The sequence below is a fragment of the Struthio camelus genome, chromosome 9, assembly GCF_040807025.1.
Source record: "Struthio camelus isolate bStrCam1 chromosome 9, bStrCam1.hap1, whole genome shotgun sequence".
Taxonomy (NCBI): domain Eukaryota; kingdom Metazoa; phylum Chordata; class Aves; order Struthioniformes; family Struthionidae; genus Struthio; species Struthio camelus.
In genome coordinates, this window is record NC_090950.1 from 16,654,460 (window position 1) to 16,674,434 (window position 19,975).

The following is a 19,975-nucleotide window of genomic DNA, read 5'->3' on the forward strand; positions in this document are numbered from 1 at the left end:
CAAGATGTGATTCAGTTTTATGTGGTTTGAGCTGGTTGAGAATTGACTTAAGGTTGACTTTAAATATTGCTGGTTGAGCATGTGCCAATTCTCTTTGTGCAGGAGACATTTAGTTACTCGCATGGATAGCTACATGGCTGTTTAATGAAAACGGGTCTCTAATTAAGACCTAGGCACTTGAGACCTTCACGTGAACCTTTCTGTATGTATTTGTCTGTGCGCCAACTTAATGAAAAAAATCCTTTATTTCTGTTGTGCTCAAACTGACTGTCAGAAGTTAATCTCTGCTCTTCAAACTTTAATCCAATTGCTTATTTGGCAAAGTTGAAATATGTGTAGGTATAGGAAAAAGTATTACAGATTTCATCTTGACACCAAATTAAAAAGAAGCAATTTGCTCATCTGTGCTGCCTGACACATTCTGACTTTATCCTTTCCAAGGATAAAAAGTAACAGAGGAAATTCATTAGTCACAATACAAGATGAGCACAAAATGATGGAAATAAGTTGACTTTTTAAAAATAGAAACAGAACTTGTTTTCAGCCTAGTAATTTTTACTCCATGGCAGAATCCTGTAAAAGAGCTGAGCAAAAGAGTTCCTGGAGATGAGAAAGGATTTCTACTGTACATCGTTTACATCCATCATAACCAGCTTTAGAATTCTGCTGAAGGGATCTATGTGATGGCTCAATTTCCTTTTAAAATTGTAACTCATTTATTTCTTTCTTCTCCACTCATGGTAAATCTGAAGATGCAAAGTTTGTGACAAAAGGCAGGTAAGGAGATAAACTAAGCAATGATAAGATAGGAGAATTAAGATAAAGAAGTAAATAGGTTGAAATATTGCAGAACATCAGCATATGCTTTCTAGAGACTTCATCTGGTGACCAGAGCTACTAACATTATTAATGTGTAAAGAAGATGTAAAAATATCTTCTAGTATCATTGAAAGGATAGGCCATATATGTTCTTTAATTATCAAAAGTACCACTGCTAAGCAATGGAACTTTTTTTTTTCTGTTTCCATGAAGTGTTATTGTTGTTTTGTTTTGTTTTTTAATCTGTGTAACAGTACATATCAAATAGCAAACCAAAAACAAAAGAACCAATAATTTATTTCCAAATGCTGTAATAAGATCTGAAAAGCAAAGATCAGAAGCAGAGGTGAGCTGAATATGAAAAATATTTAAGTAATATGTCAGCAAGAAGTATAAGAAGCTTCACCTATTAATAAAAAGTGATTGAAGATCTCTAAGGTTAAAAAAAAATGATGAAAGCCAGAATAGCATGAGTAATTCAGTCAGTCTGTGGAGTGATTTTAAAGGCTGAGGCAAAAATCAGTGATAGATATTTTGGGCTTATTCAAAACAGTCTTTTTATTGCTAAAGGGAAATAAAAGACAAGAAGGTTGGGTTTAACAAAACAGTTAATGAGATGAGACTAGTTAATGAATACTTTGGTTTTATTTAAAAAGATAGCTGTACTTTGAAATGGCTACACTTTTCAACAAAATTTATTCTATTCTTTTAAAAAAAATGTGGTGGAAATACAGCCCTTGCCTTTCCAAGGACTTAGGGTTTAATTAGTGAAAATATATGATCCTTAGAAGGTGTGCTGAAAATTGGCTTAAGCCGGCTGTGAGGCTGGAGAGGAATGGTTTTGTGTTCCACTGCAAATTCCTTCATCTGGTTCCTCTTTTGACTTGTTAATGTCATAGTTATTTCAATGTTGTTTCAATAGCAGCGTATTAATTTGCTGCTGGGTCTCTTTTCATAGCTCTGTTTTCCAAGTTGGAGAATTCACAGTGATAATGGTCTCTACCCTTAGATTTTTTTTCATTAAACAGGAGTGGTCTGATATGCTTTCTTTGCTCCAGTCAGGATGAATTGTGCTAATGTATGATGAGAGAAATCCAGCATTTTTTGCCACATATGGGGTCTAAGATACAGCCCAGTGAAGCTAATAGGATATAACTTGCTCAAGTGATCTTCAGGACCTCTGAGTTGAAGACAGTGGAAACCCAACATGAGTGAAGTTTCAAAGTCTCCCACTGCAAGGTAAACCACTGTACTAGTGGTATTCTGTGTGCAAAATGTTTCATGGTGTTATGCGAAGGGTATGCTGTACTTTCAATACAAAAATGTAATGAACTCAAACTGACATGAAAGAGGGTAGCGATTTCTCTTGTTAACGTCTGGGGGTTCCTTCTCTCTTCTTTTTTGGGCAAGTAGACCTGACCTTTAAGAAGAGTCTCACTGGATAACTTCACTAAGTAGGGTTTGAGGAAAACAATAGTTTAAAGTTTTTTTTACATCAGAAGTCGTAAAAGAAAATCCACTGGAATTGTAATAAGTAAGATTTGCTTATGAAATGCTTCTAGACCAGCATATAATAATATATAAAGATTAACTAAGACACATATGTACACATTCAAATTCCGTAATTATAATAATGTAACAATAATAAAAATAAAGCTAACCTTTTAAATATTTTGTGAATTCCAACTAGAGAGGAACAGAATATGTTTGCTGGACAGTGAATGATAGATTTGTGTTTTAGTGAGGGGTCATATTACTTAATCCTTGCATAGAAAAACACTTCATATCATTTATCATTTGGAATCTTACAATAATGGTTTTGAAGGTAGTTCATTCAAGAGATATGCCATGGTCTAGATTATTAAACTGTGCAAGGTATAATCAAGTAATTCAGCTAGCAACACGTGTGTTATAATGAGAAATGGTTGTTTAGACTCCAGTTTATAGTAGTTTGTTTTATTATTTTACCCTCAGGACAGAGTTTAAGTGTTTAACTCTGAAGCTTTTCTAATATTATACAAAGCACATAACAAAGCATAAGGCATTTTTACCTAGTTTATACTTGCATTTTTAATTATTGTTTTTCTTTTAATTGCAAACTGAAATTAAAACAGAAGAAAAAGAGAAAAATCAGCATTAGGAGGATTAAACCACACAAGCTCTCTTTCACATAAGAGACAAAAACTCTCATTTGTTCCATTGCAGGACGATCCTGTCTTTCATTTTACCTAAAAACTATTTTAATCTGTTGCGTTTTTGTACCTGAGTTCATGGCCTAGTCACTTATCTAAGCTCATCCCCCTGATGAATTATCTTCACAAAATTCTTGCCAGGGAGAAGATGATGATTTATTTACACTTTGTGGATTGGAACAAGGCACATCAGAAACAGTAAATATCTTTGTGGATCTGGTGCTGTGTTCAATGTTATATGAAGTGACATTTCCTCTACCCCAGTCAAATGCCCATGCCACAGAACTGGTGTTCGGTCTTGATGTGCTATCAGCTTTTGTATTATCAGAACCTCCATCAGTATTCTGACAGAAGGAACAACAAAAGTTTGGAGAGCTTTTGCAGAATACAATATTTTGCAAATTGGAAGGGAATCTGCTTACGCGGCCCAGTTTCAGCAAACTATCTCTAATGGCAGGACTGTGACCTGCTGCTCCCACATCAGTGTGGGTGTCAAGGATGCCTTGGTGTAACCCTTCTGCTACACCTTTTCCTCTCTGTCTTGGTTTGCTCAAACCACTCATTCACTTGGAAATTGAAGAGAAAATTAGCTAGCTAACTTCACGTAATATTTTCATGGGCACCAATGGGTCCCTGAAAATGGTAGTGCTCTTTTTACAGAGTGTGAACCTGAAGATGTAGCTCCAAACAGAGCTAGAGCATGCCTAGGACTTCCTATCACCGCTCTACAGACACAGGTGAACATGTCTGCAGTCGCAATTACATATGATTGCATGTGAAATGCATCTTCAGTAAAATCTGCCCACAAGCTTGCTAGATTGAATTTTGAAGCTGGCTTGAAGCTACCTGAAAAACGTCATCTCAATATAGATGTCCATTGCTTGGCTAAGACAGAATATAGAACATACAGAATATAGAAGATGGAACCAAGGTACAACAAAAGTCTTGCCCTTTGCTAAACTTGGAATTCTTAAATATGTGCATGCTTTATTAAAAATAAGCATATAAACTAGGTGAAATAGTTCAGGCAAAAAGAGCCCAAGATGGAGACAGTAAGTTAGAGGCAAGCTACTTTTCTCCTATTCTAGGAGCTGAAATGGGAAATTATGGCTTATTTTCATGAAACAGGAGCCTAATTCTTACTGCATTCCGCACCTAATTGTGCAGACTCACCAGTTTATCCGGGTCGCAGCTAGACAGCTAAATATCTAGACACTTTTTTGGTTTTGTATTGTTTCTTTCAATGTGATGTGAACTGATTTGTTTGAGACTAGACTTCTACCTTGCCCTTCAGATTTTATAATTCCTGACCATGAACTCTTCAGTTGTACCACCCATTAATGTACAATGTTTGCATCATTATTTCTAGATGGAAGATTCATTAACAACCAAATAATACATAAATGCAAACCTACACACACACACACACACACACACACACACACACACACACACACGTAGTTTAAGAGATTTTAGCAGAAAAACAATAACCTGGATCCCTCTAGAGGCCATTTGTGTAATATTCAGTAGTGAAAAAGAATTAAGTCTCTCAATTCTCTGTCAAGGAAGCTTATCCATCTTATGTTGCTACTTATTACCTTACCAGTATGCTTTGATCAGGGGAGTGAATGCTGCCTAATTATTGAACTTTTTTTTCCTTAAACCAATTCAGACTTAGAACTGAGTAATGAAGGAAGAGTTTCAGTGCGTATTAATTCAAAATTTAAAATGAGTTCCTATAGGCACATTTCCTAGAGGAGTGTTTTTAGAAAATGAGTGTTTTATGTGAGATGCTGATTGAAGCACCAGAAGGATAGGTTTCCATTTGCAATAGCATTGCCAGGGAGCTAATTAAACAGGGCAGACAAAGAGGATACTATTACTTTCCCATCTGTGTGCGTTTTTCAGCAAATCCCTGCATTGGGCCTGACTCTGATCTCAAGTATAGTGCCATTACTCCTGCATATCTTTGAAAAGTCCGGTCTTAACTGTAAAAGACAAGAGAGGCCATCGTGATAAGTGAAACCTACACCCACTTAGTCAAAGCATGAATAGTTTGATTGGAAAGAAACAATTCTCAACATAGAAAAGGAATGAACTGAGCTTTCAAACTCTTTACGTTGCATCTGGGATAAATGTGATAACCAAATCCCGAATTTAGGAACACCCCTAAGTTATGATTAACTCCATGCCAGTTGAACACTGTGTATGATAAAGTTTCCACTTCAAATGCTTCCTGGAACTGAGAGCATTGCTAGTCCACTGGCTCATTAAGGACTATATGCTTATTGGGCTGTGTATGTTGATTTAAAGGATAGAAGTAACTCCAGTTTAGCATCAGCTCCTGTGAAATGGCAAACCGTGAATATAGTGTATGAAGTTCCAGCTATGTTCCACAGTCTGTTCTTCATTGATTAAAAAGCCTTGCCACAAATAATCGAATCAATTCAGACAGCCAATCTAAAAAATTAGAATGTTTTTGTAGTGATCTTGGTAAAATTCATTAAGTAAACTTTGCTGCTTATGATATATGCATCTTCATATAGTTTGAGTTAATGACGTGTAAATAGTTTAGAATTAATGTCCTTTAAAATATTTGTAATTCATCTCAAGTTCTTGCGCTATTTCTCCTAAAAGTTTATCACTTATATCTTGTTCCAGTTAGTCCTCCAGCACTGTATTATTCCACAGCATCCAAGCATCAGAAAATCAATTTTAATTTTATAATGAAATGGTTGTACAGAGTGGTATACTTTTATGCTCACTTCTGGCACAAACCAAATTTGTTTTTGATCATTAATTACATGCAAAATATCCTGTTGTACACCATGAAATGTAGTTTCATCCACATGAGTGAACACTGATTATGTACTTTTGAAGAAATGTTGAGTAAAATTACAGGCCATATTCAACTTTGCTGTAAAGGTGAAAAGAATAATGTTATGAAGAAAGATAAAGATGCAGGAGAATACTCATAAAGGCAATTTACAAAACGATTTACCAAGAGCAGCATAGTTTTATGCAGCACTGAGCTGCCTTGGAATGAGGTCTGTAACCTGCATTCATATGCTACAGTATGCCAAAACCTAGACAGATCATGCATAATCTGGACAGATTTTCTGATCTCGAGATATTGATATGTCAGACCTCAATAACCTGGTGTTCACAAAAAGTACTGATGGTGTCAAAATATTACCCTTCGTTTCACGTTGGAGCTGAGCCAAAAACTATTGACAGCAGTGGAAAGACTCTGGTGGGCTTTGCGTCATTCTGCACTCTACGCTTCACCACTTTGCTCAAGTGCCACTTTACATTTTCGCCTTGTGCTTGCTTGTGATAGAAGTTTCATTTCAAACCAGGAAGTATATTTGAAAGGATGTGAGCTGTCACCAGGTGCTTTCAAGCAATATAATTCTTTTATTCTGGGTTGATCCTCTAGGCAAATGATTTGTCGCTGCTTACTTTTGACTGGGTAATTAAGCGGAAAACAATAACTCAGACGCTGCATCTGCCAGTAAGTGGAGCTCTTTGCTAGTCCAGGAAGGTGTGTCCTCACTAGGAACCTTCTCTTTTTTTTTTTTTTTGTTTTTTTTTCTTCCTGAACTGAAAGTACTGTAGAGTTGGTATTCAATTTGTCTTGAGCCCTTTTTCAATTTTCACATTATATTCCAATTCTATTAAGTTTATAAAACAAGAGGATAATAGCTAAAATCAAGCAAATTCTAAATTATAATATTTGCATGTAGATTTTATTCTTTTTCTCTTTGTCAGCCAGCTTTGAATTCATTCCCTCTGTCCCTTAAAAGAAAGAGGAGAGTTTTTAACATTTTAATTCTATTCCTAAGAAATATATCTTTGCATTTTTGGTAAAAATGGTCTGGTTTGCTGCACCAGAGATTTTGAGAGAGTGAAGGGTTGTTTTCCTTTTCCTATTCTTTTCACAATATGGGCTCATTACCCACTGAAGTATATTTACTGTAATAGTTCCTAACAGTGCAAAATGTCAACCCGGCTGGGCCGTGATCTAGTTTGTGGTTTTATAAGTGGTTTACAGTTTAGGACTTCTGAAAGAAACACAACATGGAATAGAGAACACAAAAATAAAGAAGCAGCTGTCCTCCCCTTGTGGAGATTCCCTCTCAAATGGGAAGGTATAGGGATACCTTCCCATAGATCAGTGGATCTAAAAAAAAAAAAAAAAAACAAATAAAAGATTTCTTAACAATCAATGAAAAGGGATCTGCATTCTTACAAAGAAACTGTGAAACAAGGGGAAACATTGTGTTCATAAAATGAAAGGCTCGTGCCAGCCTTCCACGATACTTTCACTCACTATACTCTATTATGTTTCATAGCCTCTGCAGAAACCAAAGCTTACCTAAACTTTCTCTCAGGGTTTCAAAGGATTTTTTTTTTTTTTTAAATACAAAGACTTACTTCATTTAGCTTTTAAGGCCTTTCAGTGGTGCCTGTGAAGTTCACTCATATTTCTAGAAAAACACACTGGTATATCTCTGCAGGATCACATCATGTTATTGCTGGTACAACATAGTGAGACTGCATTTCAGATCACTCCTAGGCAAACCTGGCTTTTGTTCCAATTAAAAGTGAGGTCTCCCATAAACCACAGCTCTCTGGAACCACGCTCAGGGACTGTTGTCTTTTCCAGAGCAAGGCAGGCAGTGAATAGTTTCATTCAATCAAAACAACAAAAAAAGAAACTTCCTTGAAAGCCCACCGTACCAGTGCGATAAGCCTCAAGGCTTCAGTAACTTACACTCCTCTCAATTGTGTGTGACTTTGTTAGAGGATTCATTAGTTAACGCTAATGAGTGCTTGCCTGTACGCTCTTATCTTCATAACTAACACACTAGCACTTGTCTCAGAGCATCAGAGCAACATTACATCAGCCTGCATGGCTAACTGTGACTTATTAGACTGCAAAACAAAAGCAATGTAAAAATTTGTTGGAATGGGTGCTGGGAGGAGGAAAAGTGTCAGAATCTGATCTTACGTATTTCCTTAAAGGAAGTAGCAGCAATTCAATCCAAATCAAGGTCCTTGTATATTCTTTGCTTTATCTTTATACTTAGAAATGCCATCTACAGCAAGCTGGATTTTACAATTGCATGTAAAAATCCTCTGTCAATTCAGAGGAGTCAATCCTCTGAATCACTGGAGCCATTTTGAATCCGCGTCCCTGCAGGAGAGCCTCTAAGTGCTGCGGTGCAGAAAGCCACCTCGCTAGGTAATCAGGTGTAGAAAAAGGGAGTAATGCTGAAAGCCCTGACTGGAATTAGCGTTCACCACCAGAATGCCTGTTTATAACTAGCTTCCTATTTTAAGGGCTTAAATGAGGTACATACCTTATGGCAGCCTACTCCATGGGGCAAAGATCTATCTCAACAAAAGTTTTGGTAAGCATATTGATTTCAAATCATTATTTTTGCAGGTTAGGCTCTCAGCTAAATGTAGTCTCTGGATGTGTTGCAATTCATACCAAAGAGAGCTAAATTCACTACCAAGCAGAAATGGCTACTTTGTACCAGGCAAATCACGGAAAGCAAATATAATTGAGGTCAACTTCACCTGTTCTTTTGATAATTATCCTGTAGGGACTTAGGGCAAGCACTTATTTCTCCATCCTTTGTGAAATTAAAAAAAATTGCAGGAAACTACAGAAAATAAAACAAAAAAAATCTGAGAGTTCAATCATGATGAAAAATGTTTGAGTTAAAGATTTCCCATAAGCTTGCCAAGAATATAGTGAACCTATAAAGAAGAGGACTAGGCTGACCTCAGGTACAGTCAGTTGAAACTATGAAAAGGTATAATATCTCCAACTTCAAAAAGCTGAGCATTCACGTTTGGAGAGTTCTGCTATTTCTTTAAACATGGTTCTGAAAACAGGTTCCTAAATAGGCAGTGTGAGATCTACTGATAAATGTTACAAAAGCCATTTTCAGATCCATTGCAGAGATAGGACCAACCTGATGCTTAAGTTAGATGCTCATAATGGTAAGGTAGATTGGCTATGGATAAAGCTACTACCTTCCTGCTGTCCTATCTCATAAGCAGAGTTGGAAAAAAATAAGAGATGTTTTCTTCATTTGGAAAAGAAATGAGCAAAAAATGAGCTCTTTCTGCCTTGCTTACGCTTAGGGATTCCAGATATCCATTTATATTATCGCCCTCCAGTTTTATTTCCAGCTCTGGTACAATGCTTAGAGAATTATTTGAATAAGTGATGTAAAACTTCAAGGAAAAAAAACGTACCCTCTGTAAAAACAAATATCAAAAATAGGTCAGTCACCTCTTCCATAAATCCTCCGTTATGCTCTTCTGGTAGTGCAAAGCATAATGAAATGTGGAATGAGAAGAAAGAGGGTGACGACCGCAAAGGGGTCAGGGTAGAGTGGAGTGGGCGCGGAAGGCTCCCGTGCCCACCCTGTGCTGCTGGCTGGAGCCCATGCTCCCTGCCGCAGCCAGGCGCTGCTCCCGAGCCTGCGGGCGAGGAGCTGCAGAGTCCTCGAGCTTTTTTGTGAAGCAGGTCTGCCAAGAAGTGCTTCACTGCTGACAGAGAAATTTCCTTTGGGACATTTATATTTGTATTAAAGCCTTTTGCACCTTTCAGTCCCAGCTTGCAGAGCTGCAATAAATTCCTAGTTAAGATTCTAAACTATCTAAAACACTGAAAAAATAGCTGTTCTCTTAAGCATGTTAATGCATCGCTCTCGAGCGCTGATGTTGCTAGGGTGACCGTGCGGTAGAGCAGAGAGCAGGGGAATACTGACTCTGCGTGTTTTGGGGGAGACGGCCTGCAAATTGTTCTTACTGCCCTTGCCCCTATCCAAAACAGATCTTGTTTTAGACTGAGTGGCTCTTTGACTGTCTCTAGTGCATGTGTGCAGTGCCTTTCTTGATGTGAGCTACAGGAACTTCAAATATCACTGACTGGAGGCTGCAGACCTGCTTAGATAGAAATCCACAATTATTTTGCATTTTATTTCCCTCAGTACTATGTGGGAAAGTGAGATGGCATATCTGAAGAGATACGACTTATCAGGAGAGGTGCAGCCTGACTCCAAATGAGGTGGGAGCCTGGATTTGTGGGCAGCATCCAGTAATGTCAGGACACCTTTTATACGTGCAGTTGATTTCTGTAGTGTATCTGCACAGGCCGGGCTTTCTGCATGAGTCCAGACCCAATGCATGACGCTTACTTGTCTAGCTGGGGTGTCATTTATGCAGGAAGCCAAACATGCACAGCATGGGGAGGTGTCACCGCGTGAGATGGAAGGGCTAAAAGCCCAGTGGTCCCCTAGTAAATCTGCTTCGAAGCTGAGAAGGGCTAATCTGCTCTACCGAGCTCAGTGCGGTATTCGCACTGGTGTAAAGGGCAGGCCAGGCTAGATTTACTGTGCCTCAAACAAGGGCAAGTGCAGATCATCACCGGTGCATGTGGGGGTTTCTTTGGGGCTCAGAACTGGGCACTCTGTTTGCAGAGGAACTGCACATTTGAATCCTCGCCTCTCACTTACATCCAGAGGTTTTTCATTTGGGTTGTACTTATTTTCTCATCTAAGCTGTAATAACATTGAAATTTTGCAAGCTAATTGTTCAGGAGATCATCCATGCAGTGCACTAAGTCAAATTTCTGCCAGTTCTGTTTTCATTCAGGAATCACTGTGGGATTTTGATGCTATGAAATCTGAGCTGTAATCTAAGCAAAGTTGAATTTCAAGCATCAGAGTAAATGCTCTGTCTATCTAAGCTTAACCCATGATCCTTTCCCTCCTGCAGCTGCAGCATAAAACCCCTCCTCTCTCTCCCACATTCAGCACAAAGCATTTTAATCATATAGCAGAGCTGTCTTGTAAAGCATGCTCGTATTGCACAGGCATGTCAAGCGAGTCGAAGATGGCAGTGGTTCTGCTAGAGATCTACTTTCTAAAAAGTAGCTTTCCAAATCTCAGAATGACTCTACTTAGGGCAAATGTGCTGTGCTGAGTACAGCTTGGGCCCTAGGCCTAATGGCGCAAGGGAAGCGTTTGCCATTGCTCCTGATGGGCCTGGGAAATAGAGATGCTCTGAGGAATCCTTCCCACTGCCCTTGTCGTGGAGCTCCTCGAGGGCCGGCTCAGTGCCATGGTGCTAAATGGGAATGGTGCAGCAAATGCACGCTGCTTAAACAGTCGCAGCTAAACAAGTTGACCTCAGTGATGAGCCTGATCTATCCTCTTGTCACAAAACACACGTAATGTCTGCAGGAAAAAGGCACTGTGACTCACTCTGGGCTTGGGGTCATGACTTGCTTTCTTGCTGTTGCAAAAAGCCAGTTCTTATTTGTGCTACACAAATTTTCAGACTACGGGAGCAGCTGTACCATGCCTTACTAGTCTCATTGCTGAGCAAAGGTTATTGCATCCAATGGTAAATCAAGGGGTGTATTATGCTACGAAAATGTTGTTTCACATAAGCAGCCTTCCTGAACACTCACAAGAGTCTCTATTCTGTTTCTGGGACAGTTATTCCATGTTATTCCTCATAGAGGAACCCATGGCAAAACCACAACCTGTTACTTAGCAGGATAATATATTTTGTCTTGGTATTTTAAGGTCAAAGTTGTTCAATATGCTGTCTGTTACTTAAAGGAAGATGGAGACTTATGTAGAATACATTTTCTTCTTTCTGTTTTTTAATAAAAATCTCTGTCCAAAAGCCAAATGTAAACATTGCTATTGCTTTAGTGCTGGTAATTGAAACTGCTAAACTAGTGGATAGCCCTATGACACATGCATATCATATTCTGGTTCTAATTTCTGAATATATGAGCCCTTTTTTTTTTTTTTAAATCTCCAAAAGGATGTAGTTGTCCAGTAGAAGTTTTGTCCTGCAGCTGCTATCGCTGCCAGTTTCTCATGTAGTAAAAGTATATGATTCCAGTAGTGCTGTAAATTTCATCATTTCTGAAAGTATTTCTGCACATGCTGGACTGTAAAGTGACACTTGCCAGGTGGTTTCTGTGTTCAAGTACATCTGCTCTGCCTGTCACTGAGCAGATCCACTCAGAAAGCACATTTTCTAATTGCAAATGCTGTTGGTCCTGGGCAAAAGTCTCCTCTTGTTTTCACCATTGACATGTTGTAGTATCTCCTTTCCAGTGAAATGAATTATACCACTGTCAGTGACATGGAAGTACTAACGCGGAAGTAGCCTCCGAACTATTAAGGCAACAGTGCTGGCAGCACAGAAAAATGAAGTTTCTGTAGCCTGTTCTGACATTATGCCGAGAACACGGTGCTCAGGATGAAGTAGAGGAATTTTGCACCATTTTGTGTTGCCTGTGATTTAAGGTAAGAGAATCCTGCATTATTGGACACGGTACCGCTTATTTATGCGATGATTCCATTCAGTTTATGTACATAAAATGTTTTGCTTTATAAAATAATTGTTGAAAGAGTGTTAGACGGAACTTTATTCATTTGTAGGCATATTCAGGCTCTTAAAAATTTAAGGTAAGCTTGTTTAAAATGCCAAAGTTTTAAATGTGCTATTTTAGAAGTATTGCAGGCCCTTGGAAACTTGCATATCACGACTACTCAAAGAAATCTAGCTGTTTAATTTAGCTGCTGATCATAGGATTCATGTTCTTCAGACTGACAGTTTTCAAAAGATAATCTGGCTTGTTTATCTAGATAAAGTAGGGATACAGCAGGTAACTGAATAAACAGTGGTTTAGCTAATCTTTCAGTCTTTCAGTGTAGTTCATTTGCACATATGAGTGATAACTTTGACAGATGCTGGTTTCAGATCATAAAGCAGTGTTCAATTACAGGGACAAAAAATGTGTGTTTCAGTCTCCATCTCTGCTTTACTTCTGAAGAAAGCATTGTAAATCTCTTTTCTCTTTTATAGATAACACAGAAATATTATGATGTGTGTTGGAAAGCCGAGATTTTATGGCCTTAGATTCTCTGTTTAATAGTAGCTTGTCTTTCACTTCAGCGTGAACTAGACCCGTTTATGGGGGAGGGCAGCGCAGGGCTCCAGACCCCATTTGCCCAGCACTTTCGTGGCTTCCTCAGAAGCGCTGGGCTGTCGGCAGACCAGTCCCACCGCGGGTGCGGCTGTATGCTGGCCTGGGTATGTGTGTGGACAGCAACAGACAGTGGTTGGGTTGGCAGGGTCAGATGCAGCACCATAGGAACATGGTTACGTTTGTTTGCCTTCTGCCCTCTGCACACATAGCTGGGAATAAGAGAGACCTCTGAGTGCAGAGGACTTGGCCGTTCCTGCTTTAAATTCTAAAATATAGTTTCAAGCTTTGGGGTTGTGCTTTTGGTTTGTTTTCTGCTTGTTTGTTTGGATTCTTTCTAGTGAGGCAAACAGAGTGCTGGTAAAGTGCAGATACGTTTTGAAAAACCACAATAAAATGAAAGAAAATCACAATAATTACAAAGCCTAAGGAAAGGTCAAAGATAGAGTTGGTCAAAGTCATCACCCAGACTTGCTCTGTAGTTTTCCTGTGGTGCGTCACAGGCCCTCCAACTTGCCCTGGACACTGCTGGTCTTGTTTGCTTGATTGTCTTTCTCCAAGTCCCAGTCTTTTTTTTAGAAATTCTGAGTCCACAGCTGCACGGAGCAATAATACCCAAGGCAACTTCTAGATTTCATATTAAACACACAGTTTTTTTTGATCCTAAGCTAGGCTGGGAGAGTTAGGTTGAGAGCTTAAAGCCTCCAACTTTTCTCAGACTTGTCTTTCAGTTCCATTTTTAGGATCCTGTTATTTTTACCATCCTAACTTGTTCTTTGACATAGATTCTGGGAAAAAGGACAAACTTGAAATTACTGAGCAACTGCAGTTCCTGTATCATTGACACAGGTGATCTAGCAAGATGAGAGATTTGGCTGGAGGGTCACAGGAATAAGCAATTTAGCATCAAGTACAAAAAGATCTACTTAGGGAAGTGCAGGCTTTGGTGCATGGGATTTTGGCAGTTTGAGCTGTTTATTGGATGTGCAATTACCTTGTAACTACCTAGTACCCTTTTACATTTTTCAACTCCATTGATAAGGAAATACAATGAAGTTCTAACGGCAAAAAGAATTTCTTGCAGAGTTCATTGAAATATGAAAAAACATCAGCAGTATGATTTTATCGTTGTGAACTGACCTAGCACATGACAGAATGTCATTACATATACAATTTACCTCGTCTAGCAGCAGCAAAAGATTATCTGGAATTCAAGCAAACAATTCAAGGTCATTTGCAAAGAGCTAGAAGGATAATTATTGTAGAAACTCCTAAACAAGTTCACATCTCTCTGTGTTAGTGTTCTGAATGTTGGATGCCCGATCCAATTTACATCTGTTTACAATCTGTTTACAGATTGTTCTGATTTATTTTTGGAGCATGACACTAAGCTCTAGATGTGTTCATGAATGCTCTGAAGAGTTCTCTTTTCCTGTCCTGTGTTACCAGACACAACATGCAACAACTCTCTGATCTTGTTTCCTTTCGCTTTCTACCTTAGTTTGAAAGATATTTTCCTGGCTCCTCTGCATTATGTTCCTTGGCTTTTTACAGAAGTTCTGTGTGCCAGACTCTTTTCACATAATATAACTCAATTCATATGTCCAGTTCACATAATTGAATACAAATTCCTGGCAGATGTTCACTGAAAATCTAGCTGCCACTTTAATATCTATTGTCCCATGTAGGTTTTAAAGGGATTTTCACACATGCAGCTTTAAGTTTGGTGGCTGGAAATAAAAGCACCTTCTTTCCTCCTATAGATTTAAAATATTTCCTAAAACATTAGCTCCCAGTTTTTGTGTTCATAGCATACTGTCCTTGAAATGAGGTGTTCTGTTTTCCTAGTTCTTCCTACTTTCCAAGAGAAGGTTAAGGATCCTAAGATGTCTTTTCAGAATGTATGGAAACTCCAGCATTTTATCTAACGTCCCTCTGTCCTGATCCAATTTGTCTGAAGTGTGGATTGGATTGGCAGCTTGCGCTTAGTTGCCGTTATTCTGCCTCTCATAGGCTGAGGTGTTTGAGCCTGGAGGAGAAGAGAAGCTGAGGGTTTTGTAGTCTTATTCCATCACTTTTTAGAGAAACTTGACTTCCAGATCCAAATTGGCTCCACCAGTTTTCTGCTTCTGCTTTAGACAGAAAGAGCACAATTTTTGAGCTTCTGCTACAGTTAAGTTCCCTTATCTGGAGACTACAATTTTGGCTTATATACCTGGGAAAAAAAAGTTATGTTCTCATGCATCCTTGTTCTGTGACCAAACTCTATAGATGAAAAATGAAAAGATGAAACACAGAAAGACATATATACAGCGTAGTGCACCAAGCTTTAAAAAAAATTAGGCTGTAAGAGCTGTGTCTAAGCTTCTAGGAGAAGTTATGAGGCAAGCAGCTGTGCATCCAAAGATATTTAGTGAGAATATGTGCTTATATAGTAAATTAATTTCAAACAAAATGATTTTTTTCTTGTTTGGAGATTCACATGGAATTCAATGCAATTGAATTAGGAAAATAAGAATAGGATACTCAAAAATTCTTGCCCATTTAAAAGCTGCACTATGCACTTTCTATTTTAGGACTGGATTTAATTGCATTCTGTAAAATGCATGGGCAGGACAGTCATTTTCTCACCAGCAGGTAACAGCAGTTCCAAAAAATGTACTCTCTCCAATGTAGCTGAAGGAACCGTTGCTACTAAGAAACCAGCATGGTCATTTATCAAAATAAAAAGAACAAACTGTTATATAAAGCAATAATTTTACCAGACAAGTATTTTGAGTCTGTCTAAAACAGATGATCAGAACATATTACACGGTTCTTGGTTTATTGTCGCCATAAAAACTTGGAAAAATACGTCTGGTCAATTTTTTTTTTATTTGTTTCCAGGTACAAATGCAATTTTCATCTTTAAGTGGCTATTTTATAAATCTTTCTGTTTCTTGCAACAGTTTTACCTTATCTATTCCTAACTTATTACTGTGATACTTCCAACATGCATTTCGTCCATAAACAGCAGTGCACTGAAGATGTTGAAAATGAGTGAATAGCGAGAGGAAGTTTTGCTGGGGCTGTTGTTCATTGGTAGGTATGTGACTGCTGGTAACCATGGAAACTTGTTTAGGATGATCTGAAGAAGTCTAACAATGAGTAATAGAGTGAAAGTAAGCTAAGGGACATTTAGGCTGATTCTTAGGAAAAAAAAATCTTAATGTTGCATCCTGTTAAATTACATAAAGGGCTCCCTAGGCAACAGGTGGATATTTGGAATCATTTAAAACCAATTTGGATGAAGGAATTTGAGATTCTATTATAGACAACTATTTTGGCAGGAGGAGGGTTCTGTGATCTCATATTAATCTCAGATGACATGAGTTGCTAATGTTGTAACCCCTCGTGCCTTGCTGAGCACCAGTAACTTTCTCAATTGAAGTAATGAAGTGTATGGCACGTGTCTTTCAGAATGAGCACTGGAAGTCCGTGTTCACTGGTGATAATACCTGCCTTCCAGAAAATGTTATTGGAAGTAAGAGACATTTCAGAGAATAAGCCACCATCATGCTGCCTTAGCAAATATAAAAATTAAACAGATCTTTTTTAAGCAGAGCTCTTTAAATAGAGTTCAAGCAGTCAGTTTTCTCCTAACTTAAGTAAATGAGAGAGAGGAAATGATTTAGTTAGAAACTTCAATTTGAATAACCAGTTTTTGGTGAGAAATAATGTAATAGTCATTCAGCTAGTTATTTTGGGTTGATATTGTTTCAGAGTAGCTGTGAAACAGGGTATGCTGCACTGCTGCAAAGCACTGGGGCTGGTGTTCATTATGATCCTGGTAAGAAAGGCACTCAGACTCTGTAAGGTATTGATTAAAATACCATTTATTGGAGCCAATGCCTAAAAATATAGGTCTTCCATTGTATTGAATTTGTGCAAGTAAAGAATTATAGAAAGAATTTGTAAGGATTTTCCCCCATTTGCTTGAAATAACAAACATACACACAAACAACAAACAAAAAGAGATTGCTTGATTCCATATGCACACCGAGATGCAAGGTAAGTTACTCATGTCCTTAAAAAACAGTAATCCTTTTTGCGGTATACTCATGAATGATGCCTTGCACTGTGCCCAGGTTAGAAAGGAATTTTTTTTCCGCGTTATTTTGAAGAGTGAGATGGCAGTGAATCAAATCCTTTCACTGAAGAAGCCAGTAGATGTTCTGGACATTACCTCACTTGAGTTATCATATGATTTTCTTCTGATGAACCCATACAAGTCACAGAAATTTCCTTCTAAAAGTCTTTGAAGTTAGTTTATTTATTTTTAGCAGAGAGAAATACTAAATGGGTTAATTTCCAGTTCATACTTACCGAGGTCATAAATAATGTTGTATCTAGCTGCTGCTTAAAGCAAAATTAGCAATAACTCTAAACATTTTCATGTAACAAGGGTAGACTTTGTTGAAACTGATGGGTAGAATAACTGCCTCCCCCTCTCCTTATTTGCTGCCTTCTTTGCTCAACAGTTGGAAATCAGTGACCTGTAAAAGTCTCATGGAGATCGCAGCGTGATACATAGGAAGCAGCCAAGTGTCACTAGTGGTCTCTGGTTTGAGCAGCTTCTCAGATCCCGGTGGTGCGACTCGCTTAGCTCTGAACGTGCTTTTACACAATGCCTCTTGTAAGGAAGCCAAATGGACCTTCTGCAGTGCCCTGAATTCATAAAAAGCATAAATGGTAGAAAGCTACCGGGAGCCTTCTTAATACCTGCTCAACCCTAGACTGAATGCAGCTAACCAAGGCAGAGCGCTCTGACTGTATCGAATAACGCTACAATGAAAGTTTTGGACTGTGTTCTGAATACGTTTAGATACGGATGTTGAAGATAATACAATATTTAATTAAATGTCATTTAGAGCATTTTCTTCTAGTTTTTCTTCTGCAGTTGCCTTTCTTTGACCACCCTTCTGCCTCTTTAGTTATGAAGTCAATTCATTCTCAGAGCCACTAGATGAGGATCCTGAGGCAGCAATTTGAAGGAATATTCAGACCACCACTAAAAGAACAACATATATGGACGTTCAACCTAGCTACTTATAGTCTCCCTGTTTGTTTACCTATCCTGCAATATTCACCTACCTCCAGTCAGATTAAATTGTTGCACATATTTTCCCCTCAGAAGAAGCTTTTGAAGGAAAAGTACTGCCTTCTGTGATTGTTTGCTTTATGCAGACCTTTATTGGAGGTCTTAAGTGCTTTTTTTTGTTGTTTGTTTATTTGTTTTTCCCTACTCCACAGATCTGTTTAAAAATCATGCAGATCCTGCAGATCATGTATGTCCAGGTTTTCTCTATAAAATTCTTATAGACAATATGGATATGTTTTGTTTGTCCAGGGATATGGAAGGCGACGGAATTGAACATATATCCAAACTAGTGCAGCACTGTTCCATTTTTCAGCTGCAGTGCTTCTGTCTGTAACTTAACTTGTGACCAGTGCCTACTGCACAGCTCTTCATTCTTCTACATCCTTTGACAATATAGTAGCTTTTGATGTTATTTTAAGAGGCATTGTCCAAGATAGAGTTTTAATTTAGCTACTCTGACTTAAAACATGCAGAAAATATATGAGCAAGTAAATGCAAATAAAATGTCAGATTGAAACAAGATTCTTGACTCAGCAGACACTGTTTAATTTCTTCCTGTTCTTCCTTTGCAACAGAAAGCAGACATATAAAATTGCCATTCCCAATCTCCTGCTGGCTCAGTCGGTATCAGATGGGCTTAAGAGCTCAGCCTTGATACTTCCGTGTTGCTGTCTTGGTGGAGAAGCTGGTAGTGGCTATGAAAACTTCAGAGTTTGGAGTTGCTTAGAAAAACTATAAGTATTCCTGTGTATCACCAAAGTACTAATTAAGAATGGAGTTAATATTCGTTACAAATTCATTACAAATGGAGTTCGTATGGAGTACTAGGTATGAATGGAATTTCTTCTCATTCTGAGAATTCTCCAAGTCTAAGAAATAAGTGGTATTTAATTGTAATTTATAGCTGGATATTTTTGATTCCAAAGATTAGGAGGTGAAGCATTTCTGTAATAAAACTGATCTTTGAATATACATTCTGTTGCACATGCTATCTTTCCTTATTAGGGGAATTAACCTCTAGTATTGAAGAATACCTTAAACGGTAAAACTTAAAGAGGCCTCTAAAACCAGAATATTAAAAGGGACATAAATTGTTTTAAATGTAGTAATAGGTTTTCTAGTTAATCTGTTTATTACCATTCATATTACAAATTTATTGGAGAATAAAAATGTCAGTTACCTCTGTGCATCTGACCATCTAATTACAAATTTATACGTTAGTCAGAATAACGAAGTTCAAAGCACATACATCCGATTGACCAAACCAACTAAAATTTAAAGGTACTTGAAATTAATCACAAAGACAACAATATATTTTAAACAAGTCTATACAAAGTTAATATAGCTGAATATAAATATGTTAAGAATGGTTAACTATTAGATTACAAATTGTTACCTTGAATAAGAAATCTTTAGCCGCTGGGATTGTTCATAACAAACCTTCCACTGAAATATACTTGAGTAATTCAAGAGTAATTCAATCTCTTGAATAACAGGTATAAAAAGTATCTGAAAGGTAATATAAAATCATTGCTAGTAAAATTTGCCAATGACACAAAAGCAATAAAGTAGCAAAAAGTAATGATGGTAGATCAGCTCTACAGAGCAACTTGGCTGAGAACACATACTTATTTAAACAATACAGCTCCTGGGCTCAGGGCAAGAATCATTGGGTAACAGTCATTAGCTTGCGTGCTGCAAGAGATGAGACTAGATGAGCATAATGATATTTGCTAGCTTTAAAATCTATGAATAATCGTGTATTATTTAGTACCATAAAAGGGC

At 37.9% G+C, this 19,975-nt stretch overlaps 1 long non-coding RNA gene across 1 annotated transcript; it reads left to right on the forward strand.

The window, feature by feature from the left end:
• The first annotated feature begins 1,862 nt into the window (after positions 1–1,862).
• On the forward strand, positions 1,863–18,766 carry LOC138068142 (uncharacterized). Its single transcript, XR_011142789.1, has 4 exons — positions 1,863–2,058; positions 12,176–12,367; positions 15,999–16,135; positions 17,571–18,766. It is a non-coding gene; the product is annotated as an uncharacterized lncRNA (long non-coding RNA).
• The last annotated feature ends 1,209 nt before the right edge of the window (positions 18,767–19,975 follow it).